The following is a 16,411-nucleotide window of genomic DNA, read 5'->3' as shown; positions in this document are numbered from 1 at the left end:
AGAAACCTATATGCAGGTCAGGAAGCAACAGTTAGAACTGGACATGGAACAACAGACTGGTTCCAAATAGGAAAAGGAGTATGTCAAAGCTGTATATTGTCACCCTGCTTATTTAACTTATATGCGGAATACATCATGAGAAATGCTGGGATGGAGGAAGTAGAAGCTGGAATCAAGATTTCCAGGAGAAATATCAATAACCTCAGATATGCAGACGACACCAGCCTTATGGTAGAAAGTGAAGAAGAACTAAAGAGCCTCTTGATGAAAGTGAAAGAGGAGAGTGAAAAAGTTGGCTTAAAGCTCAACATTCAGAAAACGAAGATCATGGCATCTGGTCCCATCACTTCATGGCAAATAGTTGGGGAAACAGTGGAAAGAGTGGCTGACTTTATTTTTGGTGGCTCCAAAATCACTGCAGATGGTGACTGAAATGAAATTAAAAGGTACTTGCTCCTTAGAAGGAAGTTATGACCAGCCTAGACAGCATATTAAAAAGCAGAGACATTACTTTGCCAACAAAGGTCTGTCTAGTCAAAGCTATGGTTTTTCCAGTGGTCATGTATGGATGTGAGAGTTGGACTGTGAAGAAAGCTGAGCATCGAAGAATTGATGCTTTTGAACTGTGGTGTTGGAGAAGACTCTTGAGAGTCCTTTGGACTGTAAGGAGATCCGTCCAGTCCACCCTAAAGGAGATCAGTCCTGGGTATTCATTGGAGGGACTGATGTTGAAGCTGAAACTCCAATGCTTTGGCCACCTCATGCGGATAGCTGACTCATTGGAAAAGACCCTAATGCTGGGAAAGATTGAGGGCAGGAGAAGGGGACGACAGAGGATGAGATAGTTGGATGGCATCACCAACACAATGCACATGGGTTTTGGTGGATTCTGGCAGTTGGTGATGGACAGGGAAGCCTGGCGTGCTGCGGTTCATGGGGTCGCAAAGAGTCGGATATGACTGACAGACTGAACTGAGCTGAGTTTCAAATCAAGGAGCACATTTTTTTCATATTTTTCATTGTCTTTAAATTTTGATGTTATTCAAATTTTAGAATTGAACTTTATTCAGTTCTTAGCTAGTTAATCAGTTCTCTTTCAGAGAGACTTTCCATCAACAGCATATACAAAATGAATCAATATTCAGAAGATAGGTCTGGCTGTTCATTAGTTGAATGTCTTCACAAGTTTAATAACGTATTTTATTGGATTGGCATTATTCCTTCATTGGCATGAATATACATGGGGATACATGGTTCCATACATGTGAGTCACATTTTAGTTGATTATGTTTAATGTCATGAGAAATATAACCTCTTATTCTAAAACAGGCACCTATTTTCAAGTTAAAGCTCTCCATAAGAAATGTTATTTGCTATTGATAATCATGTTTTACTACTGATTGTAAATAAAGCTTTAGAGAACATATGTTACAAGCTGTGTATAAGATTTATATACCTTCCTTTGCTGCAATTCCTGCCATCCACAGTCTAGACATTATGATAATTTCCTGTCTTAAGGTTCTTGGAAATTCTTCTAGTTTCTTGAATGAATGTGTTGGAATATACATACCTCTGTACTGTGTTTTTCTTAACAGTAACTTTGTTTGTTATTATTTTATTGGTATTTTAAAGAATGTACTAATCTCTATTTATTTTCTTATAATTTAATAAGATGAAGCCACCTAGAACTAGATATTAAAGATCAAAGTCAGAATTGGATTGGAAAAACAAGGTATAGAATGTGAAGGAAGGCTCACGTAAATCTCAAATCAAGGTCTTTTATCTCTAGGATAAATGTATTTATTTATCCAGTTGATATAAAAATATATAACAAACAATAAGTTGTTTGTTAGTTTTTTTTTTTTTTTTTTTTTTAGCAGTGTAAAAGATGAAATTGAGCTAGGATTGGTAAGTTTGAGATTATAAAACTGCATATTGCTGTCCATCTTTGCATATACATATATAAGCATGTACTTATATAGGTATTTGCACAAATACTGCTTTTTGCTGTAGTTTATCTTTGTGATTTAGACAGAATAAAAAAAAAAGTCACCCACCCTGAGCTTCAGTTGTAGTACAACTTAGGAAGCTTCATTTCTTATAAATAAGGGGAATGAAAATCTACTTTGTTTAGGAATCTTAGGGGAGTTTGATAAGGAAATTAATTTTCCCTAAGGTTTCACTCATGAATTATAGACATAAATATATTTGGGAGTTTGAATTTTTTTAAATATAAATTTATTTATTTCAATTGGAGGCTAATTACTTTACAATATTGTATTGGTTTTGCCATACATCAACATGAATCCACCACAGGTGTACACGTGTTCCCCACCCTGAACCCCCCTCCTACCTCCCTCCCCATACCATCCCTCTGGGTTATCCCAGTGCACCAGCCCCAAGTATTCTGTATCATGCATTGAACCTGGACTGGTGATTCATTTCACATATGATACTATACATGTTTCAATGCCATTCTCCCAAATCATTCCACCCTCGCCCTCTCCCACAGAGTCCAAAAGACTGTTCTATACATCTGTGTCTCTTTTGCTGTCTCGCACACAGGGTTATCGTTACCATCTTTCTAAATTCCATATATATGCGTTAGTATACCGTATTGGTGTTTTACTTTCTGGTTTATTTCAGTCTGTATAATAGGCTCCAGTTTCATCCACCTCATTAGAACTGATTCAAATGTATTCTTTTTAATGGCTGAATAATACTCTATTGTGTATATGTACCACTGCTTTCTTATCCATTTATCTGCTGATGGACATCTAGGTTGCTTCCATGTCCTGGCTATTAAAAATAGTGCTGCAATGAACATTGGGGTACACATGTCTCTTTCAATTCTGGTTTCCTCGGTATGTATGCCCAGCAGTGGGATTGCTGGGTCATATGGCGGTTCTATTTCCAGTTTTTAAAGGAATCTCCACACTGTTCTCCATAGTGGCTGTACTAGTTTGCATTCCCACCAACAGTGTAAGAGGGTTCCCTTTTCGCCACACCCTCTCCAGCATTTATTGCTTGTAGACTTTTGGATCACAGCCATTCTGACTGGCATGAAATGGTACCTCATAGTGGTTTTGATTTGCATTTCTCTGATAATGAGTGATGTTGAGCATCTTTTCATGTGTTTGTTAGCCACCTGTATGTCTTCTTTGGAGAAATGTCTATTTAGTTCTTTGGCCCATTTTTTGATTGGGTCATTTATTTTTCTGGAATTGAGCTGTAGGAGTTGCTTGTGTATTTTTGAGATTAATTTTTTGTCAGTTGCTTCATTTGCTATTATTTTCTCCCATTCTGAAGGCTGTCTTTTCACCTTGCTTATAGTTTCCTTTGTTGTGCAGAAGCTTTTAAGTTTGATTAGGTCCCATCTGTTTATTTTTGCTTTTATTTCCAATACTCTGGGAGGTGGGTCATAGAGGATCCTGCTGTGATTTATGTCAGTGAGTGTTTTGCCTATTTTGCTTATGTTCTTCTGAAGGAGTTTTATAGTTTCTGGTCTTATGTTTAGATCTTTAATCCATTTTGAGTTTATTTTTGTGTATGGTGTTAGAAAGTGTTCTAGTTTCATTCTTTTACAAGTGGTTGACCAGTTTTCCCAGCACCACTTGTTAAAGAGATTGTCTTTAATCCGTTGTATATTCTTGCCTCCTTTGTCAAAGATAAGGTGTCCATAGGTTCGTGGTTTTATCTCTGGGCTTTCTATTTTGTTCCATTGATCTATGTTTCTGTCTTTGTGCCAGTACCATACTGTCTTGATGACTGTGGCTTTGTAGTAGAGCCTGAAGTCAGGCAGGTTGATTCCTCCAGTTCCATTCTTCTTTCTCAAGATCGCTTTGACTGTTCGAGGTTTTTTGTATCTCCATACAAATTGTGAACTTCTTTGTTCTAGCTCTGTGAAGAATACTGTTGGTAGCTTGATAGGGATTGCATTGAATATATAGATTGCTTTGGGTAGTATACTCATTTTCATTATATTGATCCTTCCAATCCATGAACACGATATATTTCTCCATCTGTTAGTGTCCTTTTTGATTTCTTTTACCAGTGTTTTATAGTTTTCTATATATAGTCTTTTGTTTCTTTAGGTAGATATATCCCTAAGTATTTTATTCTTTTTGTTGCAATGGTGAAGGGAATTGTTTCCTTAATTTCTCTTTCTATTTTCTCATTATTAGTGTATAGGTATGCAAGGGATTTCTGTCTGTTGATTTTATATCCTGCAACTTTACTATATTCATTGATTCAGTTCAGTTCAGTCACTCAGTCGTGTCTGACTCTTTGCGACCCCATGAACTGCAGCACACCAGGCCTCCCTGTCCATCACCATCTCCCGGAGTTCATTAAACTCATGTCCATCGAGTCAGTGATGCCATCCAGCCATCTCATCCTCTGTCGTCCCCTTCTCCTCCTGCCCCCAATCCCTCCCAGCATCAGAGTCTTTTCCAATGAGTCAACTCTTCACATGAGATGGCCAAAGTACTGGAGTTCAGCTTTAGTATCATTCCTTTCAAAGAACACCCAGGACTGATCTCCTTTAGAATGGACTGGTTGGATCTCCTTGCAGTCCAAGCTGTAGTAATTTTCTGGTGGAGTCTTTATGGTTTTCTATGTAGAGGATCATGTAATCTGCAAACAGTGAGAGTTTTACTTCTTCTTGTCCGATTTGGATTCCTTTTATTTCTTTTCTGCTCTGATTGCTGTGGCCAAAACTTCCAAAACTATGTTGAATAGTAGTGGTGAAAGTGGGTACCCTTGTCTTGTTCCTGACTTTAGGGGAAATGCTTTCAATTTTTCACCGTTGAGGATAATGTTTGCTGTGGGTTTGTCATATATAGCTTTTATTATGTTGAGGTATGTTCCTTCTATTCCTGCTTTCTGGAGAGTTTTTATCATGAATGGATGTTGAATTTTGTCAAAGGCTTTCTCTGCATCTATTGAGATAATCATATGGCTTTTATTTTTCAATTTGTTAATGTGGTTTATTACATTTATTTGCAGATATTGAAGAATTCTTGCATCCCTGGGATAAAGCCTACTTGGTCATGATGTATGATCTTTTTAATGTGTTGTTGGATTCTGATTGCTAACATTTTGTTAAGGATATTTGCATCTATGTTCATCAGTGATATTTGCCTGTAGTTTTCTTTTTTTGTGTGTGGCATCTTTGTCAGGTTTTGGTATTAGGGTGATGGTGGCCTCATAGAATGAGTTTGGAAGTTTACCTTCCTCTTCAATTTTCTGGAAGAGTTTGAATAGGATAGGTGTTAGCTCTTCTCTAAATTTTTGGTAGAATTCAGCTGTGAAGCCGTCTGGACCTGGGCTTTTGTTTGCTGGAAGATTTCTAATTACAGTTTCAATTTCTGTGCTTGTGATGGGTCTGTTAAGATTTTCTATTTCTTCCTGGTTCAGTTTTGGAAAGTTGTGCTTTTCTAAGAATTTGTCCATTTCTTCCAAGTTATCCATTTTATTGGCATATAATTGTTGATAGTAGTCTCTTATGAGCCTTTGTATTTCTGTGTTGTCTGTTGTGATCTTTCCATTTTCATTTCTAATTTTGTTGATTTGATTTTTCTCCCTTTGTTTCTTGATGAGTCTGGCTAATGGTTTGTCAATTTTATTTATCTTCTCAAAGAACCAGCTTTTGGCTTTGTTGATTTTTGCTATGGTCTCTTTTGTTTCTTTTGCATTTATTTCTGCCCTAATTTTTAAGATTTCTTTCCTTCTACTAACCCTGGGGTTCTTCATTTCTTCCTTTTCTAGTTGCTTTAGGTGTAGAGTTAGGTTATTTATTTGACTTTTTTCTTGTTTCTTGAGGTATGCCTGTATTGCTATGAACCTTCTCTTTATCACTGCTTTTACAATGACCCACAGGTTTTGGGTTGTTGTGTTTTCATTTTCATTCATTTCTATGCATATTTTGATTTTTTTATGGTTTCTTCTGTGATATGTTGGTTATTCAGCAGCGTGTTGTTCAGCCTCCATATGTTGGACTTTTTAATAGTTTTTCTCCTGTAATTGAGATCTAATCTTACTGTTGTGGTCAGAAAAGATGCTTGGAATGATTTCAATTATTTTGAGTTTACCAAGGCTAGATTTATAGCCCAGGATGTGATCTATCCTGGAGAAGGTTCCGTGTGCACTTGAGAAAAAGGTGAAATTCACTGTTTTGGGGTGAAATGTCCTATAGATATCAATTAGGTCTAACTGGTCTACTGTATCATTTAAAGTTTGTGTTTCCTTGTTAATTTTCTGTTTAGTTGATCTATCCATAGGTGTGAGTGAGATTTTAAAGTCTCCCACTATTATTGGGTTATTGTTAACTTCCCCTTTCATACTTGTTAGCATTTGTCTTACATATTGCGGTGCTCCTATGTTGAGTGCATATATGTTTATAATTGTTATATCTTCTTCTTGGATTGATCCTTTGATCATTATGTAGTGTTCTTCTTTGTTTCTTTTCACAGCCTTTGTCTTAAAGTCTATTTTATCTGATATGAGTATTGCTACTCCTGCTTTCTTTTGGTCTCTATTTGTGTGGAATATATTTTTCCAGCCCTTCACTTTTAGTCTGTAGGTGTCCCTGTTTTGAGGTGGGTCTCTTGTAGACAACATATATAGGGGTCTTGATTTTGTATCCATTCAGCCAGTCTTTTGGTTGGGGCATTCAACCCATTTACGTTTAAGGTAATTATTGATAAGTATGATGCCATTGCCATTTACTTTATTGTTTTGGGTTTGAGTTTATACTCCCTTTTTGTGTTTCCTGTCTAGAGAAGATCCTTTAGCATTTGTTGGAGAGCTGGTTTGGTGGTGCTGAATTCTCTCAGCTTTTGCTTGTCTGTAAAGCTTTTGATCTTTCCTTCATATTTGAATGAGATCCTTGCTGGGTACAGTAATCTGGGCTGTAGGTTATTTTCTTTCATCACTTTAAGTATGTCTTGCCATTCCCTTCTGGCCTGAAGAGTTTCTATTGAAAGATCCGCTGTTATCCTTATGGGCATCTCGTTGTATGTTATTTGCTGTTTTTCCCTTGCTTCTTTTAATATTAGTTCTTTGTGTTTGATCTTTGTTAATTTGATTAATATGTGTCTTGGGGTGTTTCACCTTTGGTTTATCCTGTTTGGGACTCTCTGGGTTTCTTGGACTTGGATGATTATTTCCTTCCCCATTTTAGGGAAGTTTTCAACTATTATCTCCTCAAATATTTTCTCATGGTCTTTCTTTTTATCTTCTTCTTCTGGGACTCCTATGATTCGAATGTTGGGGCGTTTAACATTGTCCCAGGGGTGTCTGAGATTGTCCTCATTTCTTTTAATTCGTTTTTCTTTTTACCTCTCTGATTCATTTATTTCTACCATTCTATCTTCTACCTCACTAATCCTATCTTCTGCCTCCATTATTCTACTATTTCTTCCCTCCAGAGTGTTTTTGATCTCATTTATTGCATTATTCATTATATATTGACTCTTTTTTATTTCTTCTAGGTCTTTGTTAAACCTTTCTTGCAGCTTCTCAAACCTTGTCTCCAGGCTATTTATCTGTGATTCCATTTTGTTTTCAAGATTTTGGATCATTTTCACTATCATTATTCGGAATTCTTTATCAGGTAGATTCCCTATCTCTTCCTCTTTTGTTTGGTTTGGTGGGCATTTATCCTGTTCTTTTACCTCCTGGGTATTCCTCTGTCTCTTCATCTTGTTTATATTGCTGTATTTGGGGTGGCCTTTCTGTATTCTGGCAGTTTGTGGAGTTCTTTTTACTGTGGAGTTTCCTCCCTGTGGGTGGGGTTGTACAGGTGGGTTGTCAAGATTTCCTGATTAGGGAAGCTTGTGTCGGTGTTCTGGTTGGTGGAGCTGGATTTCTTCTCTCTGGAGTGCAATGAAGAGTCCACTAATGAGTTATGAGATGTCAATATACCCTTCAATATACCCTAACCCTGTATATTGAAGCTCAGGGCTGTGTTCCTGTGTTGCTGGAGAATTTGCGTAGTATGTCTTGCTCTGTAACTTGTTGGCCCTTGGGTGGTGCTTGGTTTCAGTGTAGGTATGGAGGTGTTTGATAAGCTCCTATTGATTAATGTTGCCTGGAGCCAGGAGTTCTCTGGTGTTCTCAGGATTTGGACTTAAGCCTCCTACTTCTGGTTTTCAGTCTTATTTTTACAGTAGCCTCAACACTTCTCCACCTATACAGCACCATTGATAAAACATCTAGGTTAAAGATGAAAAGTTTCTCCACAGTGAGGGCCACCCAGAGAGGTTCACAGAGTTACATGGAGACAAGAAGAGGGAGGAGGGAGATAGAGGTGACCAAGATGAGACGAGGTAGAATCAAAAGAGGAGAGAGCAAACTAGCCAGTAATCACTTCTTTATGTGCACTCCACAGTCTGGACTGCTCAGAGATGTTCTTGGAGTTATACTGAGAAGAGAAGAGAAGAAGGAGGAAGGAGACAGAGGTGGCCAGGAGGATAAAGGTGCGGGGGGGTGGGGGGGGATCAAAAGGAGAGAGACAGATCCAGCCAGTAATCAGTTCCCTAAGTGTTCTCCACAGTCTGGAACACACAAAGAGATTCACAGAGTTGGATATAAAAGAGAAGGGGAAGGGAGGAGATAGAGGTGACCTGGTAGAGAAAAAGGAGAGTCCAAAGGGGGAGTGAGCAGTCAAGCCAGTAATCTCACTCCCAAGTAAAAATGGGTACTGAAGATTGGGTTCTTAAAGGTACAAAATTGATAACAAATGCCAAAAAGGAAAGATTAAAAATTTAGAGTAGAGGTTGGATTTTCAAAAATTCAATATTAAAGAAAAAAAAAAGTCACAAAAATTATAAAATATATATATATGAAGTTTGCTTTAAAAAATACAGTCTCTCTCTCTCTCTCTTTTTTTTTTTTTTGCAAAGTAATAGTAGGTTTTAAAAATGAAAATTAAAGGAGTAATAGTGGACTTAAAAAATTAAAAAAAAATAAAGAATGATAGTAAAAATAGTAAAAATATATCTAGGACTTTCTCTGGTGTTGTTGTGGGCAGTGTGGGGTCAGTTCATTTTCAGATAGTTCCTTGATCTGACTTATATTTCTCAGAATCTATAGGCCCCTTCCTATGTAGTCAGTACTAACTACAGGGTTTTAACCTATTGCACCTGTCACTTCCAAGGAGGTTCCCTCTGTTTTAGCTTCTTGTTTGCTGATCTCTTCAGTGTCTAATTTCTGCCCTGATGCAAGGGGGTGGTGGTGGACACTTTTTTAGGCTCACTTGTTCAGTCGTGCTATGGGGAAGGAGGGACGCTGCAAACAAATAACACTGGTATGTGCTCTCAGTGTCTTGGCCACAATGGGTTTGCCCCTGCTCTCTGCTTGTGCGCTTTCCCTGTCTACCCTGCTTAGGCTCTAGGTTGCTCTGCCGGGAACTGTCTGAGGCCAGCCCTGGGTTGTATGCACTTCCCAGGTCTACGCCGCCCAGGTTCAGGTATTCAGGTACTCCTCAACAGCACAAACTTGGTTGGGCCTACATTTTGTGCCCTTCCCAGGTCTGAGCAGCTCAGGTGACCAGGTGTTTGGCGAGCACGGTCTCTGAGACTTATCGCCTCCCCCGTCCCTGCCACTTGGTTTTCTGGGTGTACGACCAGCTCACCTTCTCAGGCGGATGTTGACCGTCCTGAATCCTAAGAAGTCTTGGTTAGGAATGAAGCCTGATTGCAGCTTGATAGATAATGCCTCTCTGGGGCCATGATTTCCCCCTTCTGGCTCTGGCTGCCCTTGCCTGTCTGTCACCAGAGGGGGATGGACCAGCCTGCAGCGGGCTAGCTCTGCTCAGTCCTTTGTTCTTTGAGCTGGTCTGGCAGTGTCTTAGGTTAGGGCTTTTAGAGTGGTAGCTATCCCACAGCCTGGTTTGCTATACCAAGTTAGTTCCCTCAGATTGCCCTTGGGGCAATCAGGCCTGGTCCTTACTCTAAGCAATGCAGCCCATGCCTCCCTGCCCAGCCCCTGCTTGCTAGTGGTGGATGCAGGTGTCTGCGCTACTTCTCTGCTGGGGGAGTTACTCTGGGCACGTAATCTGTGAGTTTTAATTATTTATTTATTTTTCCTCCTGGTTATGTTGCCTCTGTGGTTCCAAGGCTCGCCGCAGGCTTGGCAGTGAGAGTGTTTCCTGGTGTTTAGAAACTTCTATCTTTCTTAAGACTCCCTTCCCAGGACAAAGCTCCATCCCTACCTCTTTTGTCTCTCTTTTTATCTTTTATATTTTTTCCTACCTCCTTTCAAAGACAATGGGCTGCTTTTCTGGGTGCCTGATGTCCTCTGCCAGCATTCAGAAGTTGTTTTGTGGAATTTACTCAGCGTTCAAATGTTCTTTTGATGAATTTGTGGGAGAGAAAGTGGTCTTCCTGTCCTATTCCTCTGCCATCTTAAGACTGTCTCAGGAGTTTGAATTTTATGTAGGTTTCTTAAAAATATAACTTTTGGAAACTAATTATTTTCTGAAGGCAGGAATTCATATTTATAACCTGTGTTCTTCTGAATTCATCTGCATTTACTTTTTTCTATTATGGTTGCATGTGTTAAAATGAATCTATGATGCTGAATCTATGATAATCTCCCTTTTCCATCATTTTTATTTCTTCATGGATGGAGGGACATTTACTTCCTGTCAATAATGATTTAGATGTTTTTATAAGAACCAAACTGGTCTCTCTAGAAATCCAGAATCCAGAGATTATCCTATGATTCATTTAGTTGAGAGAGTCATCTGGGATGGGAGAAGATATAAGTGGATAATTTGTCCATTATTTTCCTAATTAGAATGGTTCCAGATGGCTCCTCAGACAAACATCGTCATTCCCAAGATAGATCTTCCTTCTGATTTAAGCAAAGTGATGTATGAAAAGCCTTAGAGAAGAATATTTTTATAGAAGTATGCAAATTATAGTATTATGTATGTGTGTGCATTTCACATTAAAATTAGCACTCATAATGAAACTTTTTAATTCAACAAACAATGAATAAAGAATATAGTTTGTCCCAAGAGCATAGGTCCCTATAAATCAGTTCATTTGAGGAAACATTCAGGAAGCCTAATTTATAACTTTAGCTAATAATGACCAATTTCAGGAAAATGAAATAAAAAGTAAAAATTAATAATTAACATATAGATGATAAATAACACTAGTGGCATTCTATCTTTTGTATATAACAGCTGGTAGATTATAGAAAGGTAGATTTCTTTCCCTTTCTTTCTCCCTTCCTTCCTACCTTTCTTTCCTCCTTTCTTTCTTTTGTTCTTTCTTCTCTCCTCCTCCTTCTCTGCCTGTTTATTTTGTCAAGCCCTGTTACACAAGACTGCAACTATAAAAGGGATAAGTAGAAAGCTCCCTAAGACTATGTTCCATTTATTATTAGATTATTTCTAAATCTCAATATTATATTTTCATTTTGAATTGAATGAAATATACATGCCAGAAAAAAATAATGGTATCATGTATTAGATCTGAAACTGTTAAAATGCTAGAAGAACATTTTGAGGAAAAACTCCTTGACATCAATCTTGGCAATGATGTTTTGACATTAAAAACAAAGATAGTATATCAAAAATAAGCAACTGTGATTGCATTAAACTTAGAAGCTTCTGCACAACAAAGGAAGCCATTAACAAAATGAAAAGGCGAACTATGGACTGAGAGAAAATATTTTCCAATAATATTTGATAAGGAGTTAAAATGCAAAACATATGAAGAAATCACAAAATTAGATAGCAAAAAAAAAAATCAGATTAAAAAATAGGCAGAGCACTCAAACAGACATTTTTCGAAGAAGACATACAAATAGCCAACTAGTCCATGAAAATGCTCGGCATCACTAATCATCATGGTAATGCAACCCAAAACCATGAAGAGAAGTCACATCACACCTGTTAGAATGACTATTATCAAAATGATGAGAGTACAAATGCTGATGTGAATGTGGAAAAAAGGGAACTCTTGTATCCTGTTGGTGCGAATGTAAACTTGTACAACCACTATGGAAAACAGTATGGAGTTTTCTCAAAACAGTTAAAATTTTTTTGAAAACTATGGTAGTTAAAAACTATTATATGATCCAGCAATCCCACTTTTGAGTATATATCCAAAGGTAATGAAATCAAGACTTGGAGAGATATCTCCACTCCCATGTTCATTACAGCATTATTCACAGCAGCCAAGATATGCAAACAACATAAGTGTCCACCACAGATAAATGGATAAATATGTGCTACATGTATGTGATGGCATATTGTGCTGTGAAAAAGAAGCTACTCCTACCAACTGAGACAGTTTGGGTGAAACTTGAGGATATTATGCTAAGTGAAATAAGCCAGAGAGAGAAAGACAAGTGCTGTACAGTATCACTTATATGTGGAATCTTTCTTTGAAAAACAAGTCAAGAATAGAAAAGTGGTTGCAATGGGCAGGTGGCAAGAGATATAAGAAGGGGTTGATTAAAACATATAGTTTTGGGTATAAGATTAATAAAATCTTAGGATCTAATGTATAACATGGTCACTATATTTGATAACACTGTATTGTACAATTGATATATGCTAAGAGCTGGATGGCATCACTGACTTGATGGACGTGAGTCTGAGTGAACTCTGGGATTTGGTGATGGACAAGGAGACCTGGCATGCTGCGATTCATGGGATCACAAAGAGTTGGACACGACTGAGAGACTGAACTGAATTGAACTGAAGAGAGTTCTCACCAAAAAATAAAAAGATAAATATGTGAGGGGGTAGATATATTTGTTAATTACCTAGATGGAAGGAATGTTTTCACAACATAAATCATTATGTATGCACTTTAAATATCTTACTATTTTAGGTGTCAATTATGCCTTAATAAAGCTTAATAAAAAAGAAAACACTATTGATCAGTCCTATTAAGCTATTTGTTTTTGAGGAAATGTAGTCAAGGAAGCTCATGAGGATTTTTGATTCAAGGAATATAAGAAAGCAGGCAGCTGAAATGAGACTATTGTAAGGAATATGAATGTTTGCTCTGCTTGTTTAAACTCACAGGAAACAATCCAACACTTCTGAGTAGGGATGGATTCCTAAAATTCTGAATTCTAAAAATTCTTTTAAAGATATGCATATATATTCTTAGTCTCCACATGGGATAAGTGATATTCATTCATTTTTAAATTTTATTTTTCCTATTTCTTTTCCTCCATTTAGTTTAAATAGTTTCAGAAAGCAAATGATATTTATCATTTTATCATGTATGTTCTTAAAAAATGATGGCAATAGAATTGCTATCTATTCACATAAATGTGCATATTTTATAGCAATGTCATTATGGTGATTTCAAGGTGCCAAAAGTAAATCTATAAAAAACCAATTATCATTTCTAATAAATGCCCTCTAAACATTACATTAAGTCAATTAATTCACTTAAGCAAACATTTAACGAATATTCATTATATATGTGCCAGACATTGGGTTATAAAGATAAGTAAAACAAATTTTCCTTCCTATGCTCCAGCCTAAAGGAGAGGCTCAAACATATTTGGAATGAGGGAAGCCTCAAGGGAAAAATGAAGATTAAGAATAGAACAACTGACATTCACATCCATCAAGTGGCCCTCAGAAAAATTTACCAACCAAAGACTCTCTATAAAGGTTGTTGATTTTCTGGAGATGTTGGCAGGATTGGCTACATAATGTGCAAGGGCAAGTGCAAAATAAAAATGGTGACCCCTTGTTAAGAAATTCTTAAGACTTTTAAGATGGCAACAGCAGAGCACTGACTGAATGTGAGGCCTTCTATGGCATGTCTGTAAAACTGGCCCTGAGGTTAGATTTGCTCTTGCTAAATCTTTAGTTCCTATTAGGATACTTTTTGTTGCCTGATGCATTAGTTTGATAGAAGTGCTTAGGTGTCTCTGGGATCCAAAGAGCATAGATCATGACAGCATGGTTTTCTGGAATCTTTTAGCTGTATATGGTATAAAGTAAAAATGAAAATTATGAAATAAAAATGAAAGCTCCACAGCTATCTTCTACTTTGGGCTTCCCTGGTGGCTCAGTGATAAAGAATCAGCCTGCCAACGTAGGGAATGCAGGTTCAATCCCTGGATTGAGAAAATCCCCTGGAGAAGGAAATGGCAACCCACTCTCGCCTGGAAAATCCTATGGGCAGACAGATTTGGATATGCCTTAACGACTAAACAACAGCAATCTTCTAGTTTACATCTTTGGAGGATTTTACTGGAAATAGAAATCTAAAAATAAAAAGTTTTTACTTTATCATTCTTTCATTTGATAAGGAGTAAAGTATAACATGCTAATGTTTTAAGGAATAAAACTAGAACACAAAAGGGGATTTCAGATATCCCTCACATACCTGTCAGTAGTGACACTAATAAGTGAAATATTACTGAAAAATGATGTTTTGTTTTTGAATTTTTCCTACAAGCATAAAGTATTACATATAACTATATTTTTCCATAATTCAATAGAGTCATCTGATTATATCATAACAGTGAAATATTGCTATTCACACTTGCCTGGAACCAAGATTTTTCTATGGCTATTAAGGAGAGAGACAAGACATTATTTCCTCACCTAATGATTCGTGATTGTATGTTTACATGTCTGCTTATGTATACTTAGGGATATACCCAATATATACATTTATATGGGATACTAAAATAATCAAGTTGATATGCTGTGTTGGTTTTATGACTTAGGAATGACTGGAAAATTTACAAAAGTGAAATCATTTAATAATAAAGACAAACGTAAATGCTGCTTGGCATCAATATTGATCATATGCATCCCACAACAAGGAAGTTTCTTAGGTTCTAGTAAGTAAAAGAAGTTGATATTTAGTTAGTATGCCATTTTGAATTTAAAATGTGCTCACAGAAGTAATTTTATATAAATGTGCTTAAAGGCTAATGACTTGTGAAGTCATAAGTTATATGTGTCTATAACCAGAATGATATGCACATAAATAATACTTAATAAATATATTTTTATTATAAGTTTGGGCTGCATATCTTATTTAATTACTGAAACAGATAATGCTTCTACTTCAATATCAGAATGTACAGCAAAACACAAAAAAGTGTTGCACATCTTACAGATAAATTTTCTCCATAGTGAACATGTTAAGATTTATTGTGATCTATTTCTAAGATCTATTGGGAGTTGTATAATATAAATACACAATTTATAGCTGGGAAATGAAATGTAGGTTTAAAAAAAATACCATTATCTAACAATGCAACTTGAAATTTGACATCTAATTTTTACACATACATGCACACACACTCACATAGGCGACACTGAATCTGATAAATGCTAAACTATCATTTAATTTCTTGTTTTATTTACTGAGAATAAACTATCTCTTCATACATAATAAAGGCAATCAGATTTTTGTAAGTTTTTTTTTTTTTTTTTAAGCCACTGGCCCATTCCATTCCTCTTTACCTGGTTCTGAAGTGAGGGCAATTTGTTTCCTAATCTCCACCAGTAGAGACACAAGGTGAAAGAAATGAATGAAGGAACAGTACTTACTAATAAGCACTTCACGACACTAGTGTAAGTGGCAGCTCTGAGAAGTCCTTTTCTCCATCTACTCCTGAGTGGGCAGGAGAGTGAGGATGAGGCCTGGGGGCCATGACAAAAGGAGTCAGCTATGACTTATTTTGTTAAGGTAATATCTTGTGTCATAGAGCACCCAGCTAGGCATAATGTCAGTGAAGAGAATTTGAGGAAAAACTGCTATTGAATTCAAATACTAGCTAAACACAAATACAATGAAAGCTGCTCCATTTAATTTTGAGCCCAAATTTATTACATTTATATGTGTTTTGAAATACAATTATATTTTTGTAATAAAAAAATCAATCTTTCAAAATAGAAAATGTGTTATCCAGTTTGGAAAGAAAATTTCTACAAATAAATTAACTGTGAAAATATCTAATTTAAGCTTTAAAATGGCTGCATTTATAGCATGTTAGTATTAAATTTCATAACTATTCTGTTACCTAACATTGTATTTCACGAGCATAACATTTTGTGTTTCAGAGTTTTCTTTCAATTATTCATAGTGTTAAATATACATAAAATAAAATATGAATAATTTCATTTAAGGTTACAGAAAAGTCTTTGCATTTAATTTTTTTAAAGTACATTGGGTTACAATTTCTTGTATTTTAAATAATTTAAAATTTCTTTATGATTTCATTATATTGTTTTTAATATTCTTTAAACAAAATATAGTATAGATATTTATATATACATATACATACATACACACACATTTATAGACACACATTTTTTTTCAAAGCCACTCTACATATAATGACCATATAGAATCCATTTTTTTAAATGTTAGAATATGGGGAGACAAATTAATGTAGT

The sequence above is a fragment of the Bos indicus genome, chromosome 1 (assembly GCF_029378745.1).
Source record: "Bos indicus isolate NIAB-ARS_2022 breed Sahiwal x Tharparkar chromosome 1, NIAB-ARS_B.indTharparkar_mat_pri_1.0, whole genome shotgun sequence".
Classification (NCBI taxonomy): Eukaryota; Metazoa; Chordata; class Mammalia; order Artiodactyla; family Bovidae; genus Bos; species Bos indicus.
Note: the sequence above shows the minus strand (reverse complement) of the source record.